The sequence below is a fragment of the Pinus tabuliformis genome, chromosome X (genome assembly GCF_031772625.1).
Source record: "Pinus tabuliformis cultivar Carrire ecotype Pingquan chromosome X, CPIR1, whole genome shotgun sequence".
NCBI lineage: Eukaryota > Viridiplantae > Streptophyta > Pinopsida > Pinales > Pinaceae > Pinus > Pinus tabuliformis.
In genome coordinates, this window is record NC_142308.1 from 1,022,399,744 (window position 1) to 1,022,405,743 (window position 6,000).

Below are 6,000 nucleotides of genomic sequence, written 5' to 3' on the forward strand. Positions count from 1 at the left end.
AAAACATCAAGAGCATTCACACATTAACATAGTATGTAACCCGGGGAAAGCATCTCGCTAAAAACCCCAACTATCTGTATATTAATGATTGAGACCATGTAACATTACAAAGTACAATGCCTATCACAAGAAATCCAGTACCAGCTCCACCTGTTACACACAATACAGCTCAGATCTGATCTCCAAATCTATTCCACTGCTTGCCTGCCTCCACTGCTCAATACCTGCTCAAGAACTGATGAGAATGGATTACCAAAATCGTATTTCACCTCAAAATAATCACTCACACTTTGTTAGACGTGAGAAAAGGCTACAATACTGGGCAAATACGTGAGCAAACTCATTGGCATACTCAATCCCTTGATTGTGCAAGATCTGGTGCACAACTATAGTCACAACTGATAGCAATCTGATTCTCTATCACCTGTCCCTGTTGAATTGAACATGCACTGACATGCAACTAAGTTAACTGATGTATTCATTAGTTGCATCATGAGTTAATAATTAGTTTAACAACTCATCATTAGTCTATTTGCAGTTAGACTAATTACAACTAGTTTAACCAAGTCAAACTGAACACAACTCCATCAACTCCACAATCAACTCCACCAAACTCAACTGATTGAGTTCTAACTGAAGTCATGCATGCAACAACTCAACTGACTCATAAGAAAAGCGTATTTCCTTCTGACAGCTGCATGTTCCACCTCTGTAGCTCAAACTGAAGTGCTCCAAGAGAATAAGATCACGTTTATAGTCCAAATATTATTATGAGACAATAATATTTGACTTTTCTATTTTTGACAGCTAGTCTAAAAATAGACTTTGATCACTCACACTGTGATCACTCACACTTTGATAAAAAATAGAAGTCCATCTATTTTTCCCAACTTGACCAATCATCCATAAACAACAACTTGCAATCCATAGACATGATCCATATGTCTAAAAATAGACATAGTCTAAAAATAGACTTGCGCCAAAAATAGCCTGCGGGCCCACTTAGTGAAGGCGACTCTTTTCACTAAGCTCCATCATCTTGTTGCAATCTCAACAGCCAACAATGCATTAAAAGAATATGCTCCCCCTAAACCTGTGCCATCTTGTTTACTGTCAGATCTGATCATGCATATCAGCAAGAAGTATCAAGACATCATCATTATCAAGTTAGAAACAAAACACTTCTAACCATCAAGTCATTTCCACACATCATCAAAAAATTGTAACCATTATAAAACATCGCAAATAATAAACCGAATCATAACTGATCCTTTTCCTGAACCTGTCCCTACTGCCTTTCCTCAAACAATCATATACGCGACTATGCCATAACCAACTCGCATATATACGTGACTTCTCTTTAAGAAACTTGCGTATGAGATTTAGGACACTGAAGTTTTACACTTCCAGCTCCCTCTGATTCTGTTATGTCTGTATGTTGTGCTGTGCCGCCTCTTTCTGACTGTACTTCTTTCTTCTTCCACATCTTCAAGTGTGATGATGATGTTTTCTCCTTTTGGTATAGTGCCCATACTTTGTTCCTGCATTTCTTAGCTATATGTCCAAGCTTGTTACATGCGTAACATCTCATATTTCTTCTATAGCAATCAACAACTCTGTGACCAAACATATTGCAAGCAAAGCAATATCCATTAAAGTACCTTGAATGTGATGATATTTCTGCATGATGGTCTTGAAACCTTCTTCTTCTACATCTGGCTGCAACATGTCCAAAATTATGACATACATAACATTCAACATTATTCATAGGAGGAGTAAAAGATTTTCTTTGAAGATTTTCTTTCCTTGGTTGATGATGAGATTGACCTTTCATCTCCTTATTGAGCATTTCAGATTTTGCAGTAGAGTCCCTTGTCTTACCTTGTGAACTAGATTCACCTTCAATAGATTCATGAAAACCAAGACCAGTTTTGATAGCAGGAGACCTTTGACTATTAAGAATATCATCCAAGACTTTAGTACTATCTTGAAATCGTAACAGTTTATCCTTTTCTTCTAATTTATCTTTTAGAATATTTACCTCAACTTGATGTTTCTCTTCCTTTTCAAGATACTGCTTCTTCACATTTTCTTCAACATTTCTTTCTTCTTCCAACTAACATCTTAGTTCAAGAACTTCAGTTTCATGAGCTTGGAGTAGTTCTTTATTCTGCTTCTTTGATTCTTCAAGATATTCTTTTAGTGAGCGGATCGTGGCTTCAAGACTTTCATAGTAACTGGATCTATCTCTGAGTTTCTTGATGGTTGTGCTTCTTTCATTGACTTCATCTCTCAGTGATGTTACTTCATCCTACAACTTTTTATATTTGTCCTTGAATAACTTCCTTACCTTGTTTCCTTCCTCTAGTTGAGCTTTTAGTTTGGTAGCTTCTTCTTTGAAGACACATTCCATTTTGTTCAATAGATCTTGTTGATCTCTAATTTTGTTTGTAAGCATTTTAAACTCTGCCTCTATTTGATATCTTTCTTGCTCACCCATAAAAGCAAATTCAGTTGTTTCGCTATCACTTTCATCTTTTCCAAATGGATAGATAGCTGGAACACCAGAGGATAACAAATTCATACCTGATAGTTCATCTTCATTCTGAAATGATTCTGAATCTGAAGTGCTTCTTCCACATAATCCCCAATCAATTCTCCTACTGTCATAGTTCTTATGAGATGTCTTCTTCTGCTTAGGCACTTTCTTCTTAAGCTTCCTTCCCATTGTTCCACGAATCTCCTTCAAGCGATCAAGCTTCTACAAAAGGACCTGCTCTGATACCAATTGTTGGAAATAATACTGAGAAGGGGGGGGGTGAATCAGTATTATCAAGTCAATAAAACTTTTTCATTTCCATACACGAATTCATATATGCTGCTTCAGTTAAGAATACCCACGTATATTCGGTAAACTTATGATTTAGTTAATTGATCTTCAATGAGTGCATTAGAACATTATCAACCATATTAACAGAAAAGAGGTGCAGTAAAATAGAACAGATCATCACACATAAGCCACACACATGAACACCATGATATAAGGTGGAAACCCAATGTGGGAGAAAACCACCTGTTGCAAGTCATGTCAATCTTCTTCTTAATAAGAAAATCCTTTTACAATATTTCTGTATTGGTGCAGTGTTAGACCAGTACGCAGGATTCTACCCGCAGAGAGCTACAACCCTCTCTCATTCTCCAGTCTCTCCTGGAAGGGAGCTACAACCCCCATAGTCCTTGTACTAGCCGATCCATTTACTAGTACGCAGGCTGCTACCTGCTACAATGCTCCAAAGTTTTCAACTGCTACTGGAAGGGAGCTGCCACCCCCTTAGCTCTTGTACTAGCTAAGATACTAGTACGTAGGCGCCGGCCTGCAATCTTCTCTCCTCCAGGTACCACGTTTCATACATTTTCAGACTGGATACACCTGAAGCACAACACATAATCTGAAAGGCCACGTTTCATCCAATTTTCATACTGGACCCATTAATATCATTGAAGTACATAATCAATCAATCTTATGAATCACCCAATCACCAGATCAATACATATAAAAGGATAATATGTGTGTTAGCAACCCAATCTAGTCCATTAGATCACATAAATATGAGTCATTATGATCCTGATCCATTATTAGATCTCATCCATCAACACAATTAATCAAACTGAATATGTAGAATACTGACACCATTAAATAATCATCAGAACACATCAACAACCTGAACCACCTGTAACTTTAAACATCATAGCTCAAATGGTATACGCTACTACAATGAACCAAACCTGCGTACATACACGCTTTCACCAAAGCCAACCCGCGTACAGATCTATAAATATTCAATCATGACTTGCAGCGATTTCAAACTTAAGTTATACCCAGTTCAGATCATTACAAGCGTTAGTATACAGATCTAGAATAAGCATAATCAACTATATAGAGATAGTTCATTTCAAGCCATTTGATCCCGATCTATCCTTAGATCTTGTTCTCCATCAACCGGTGAGATCCCTCTTTAGCTCAGATCCAGATCTGCATCATAACCCAATCATAGTATTCCAGATCTAGCACTTTATCAGATATTCAATAATTCAGATGATGCTTTGTCGAATGATCTCCTTCCTCTTTTATAGTCTTAGGCCTTTCACAATACCACATTCCAAAACCATAATAACACAATACCACAGACCCAATACTTGGGATCAACACTTTTGGATGCAATACCACGGACCAAAATCATATCATCAAAAACTGTTGGACTAATACCATGAACCAACCATGAAGTGTGTGAGATCAACACCTTTGGATGTAATACCACAGACCAAAACCATAGGATCAAAAAATGTTAGACTAATACCATGAGCAATCATGAAAGTGCGTGAACTTTTCTCTTGCATGAAGGGAACTTTTCTCTGCATGAAAGTGCATGAACTTTTCTCTACATGAAAGAAACTTTTCTCTGCGTGAAAATGCGTGAACTTTTCTCTACATGAAATAAACTTTTCTCTGCATGAAAGTGCGTGAAAATTTCTCTACATGAAAGAAACTTTTATCTTCATGAAAGCACGTGAAATTTTCTCTACATGAAAGAAACTTTTATCTTCATGAAAGTGCGTGAACTTTTCTCTACATGAAAGAAAATTTTATCTTCATGAAAGTGCGTGAACTTTTCTCTACATGAAAGAAACTTTTATCTTCATGAAAGTTCGTGAACTTTGTTGCACTATAATTTATCATCTGAGATGAGTGGGTTGCCATCAAGTACAACATATGTATCATAATGCCAACACAAATACCTAAGCACCTACTCATTAGGCATAGGCCACTTGAAGCACTTTATCATATTTTCATTAAGGACCTCTTTGTCTCTTTCCAAATCTGCATCTCAAAATGATCCTCAAGAAGGATCTACACATCACATCTCATCAAGGAGGTTAGAAACATCCATATACATATGCAGGAAGTACAAGAAATAACATAATCATCAAATCCATAAGTCTAACAAGTAAGAATAATAATAAGTCAAAAAATATTTATCTTTGATGAGAGGTGATCCTCTCCCTCTTGAACCAATCTTCAAGAGCCATTATTTTCCATGGTCCATATACCAATGTTTTCTTTAAGTATCCAACGAGATTTGCTAGGGATTATCCCATCTAGGGCTTCATTAAATCTCCCACAAGTGCTTGAGTATCTTCTGATCGACCATACTATACATCATATAGTTTCCACAAACCAAGGTTTTATCTCCAACCTTAACATCATAGAATCCATCAAATCTTCTTCTTATTAGATCGTCAACAAATGATGAAGCAAAAGAGAGTACAATGATCCATCACTTTATGTATGCAATAAAAAAATAATGATATCTATGAAACATATCTAATCATGCTAGGAATTAGAACCCTCATACTGATGACTGTAATGTGTTATCACAAACTGATGTCAACTGTTGTATATTGTTGTCACTGTGTCGAACACTACTGAGTATTGTTGTCAATGTGTTGAACACTACTGAGTATTGTTGTCAATGTGTTGAATATTACTGAGTACTGTTGTCACTGTCAATGAGCCCAATACATATGTTTGCAACGGAAACTAAAAAATCATATCTACATATCTACAGATCTATATAACAGTAGATAGAAACCCAGATCTACCTGATCCCTAAAGTCAACTGAAGCTAAGATGTCAAACCCTAGATTTAAACTGGGTTTACCTCATCAATACTATTTATGAGCGACTAAAACTTTTGGGTCGCTCTCATGAATACAGTATGTGAGCAAATGTGACTGCAAAGTCACTCCCACGGGGCCTTTATGTATGTAATTCTAGCACTAAATTCTAAAGACCCAAAGTTGCTTCCTAGATGAGCTGTGCGAGTGACCGAAAAACCAAGTTCGTACCCTTTTTGAGTTGTGCGAGCGACCAAGATGACCTAGTCACTCCCAGGGCTACCTGGTGCGAGCGACTGGGGACCAAAACCTTTTGATCTTCCT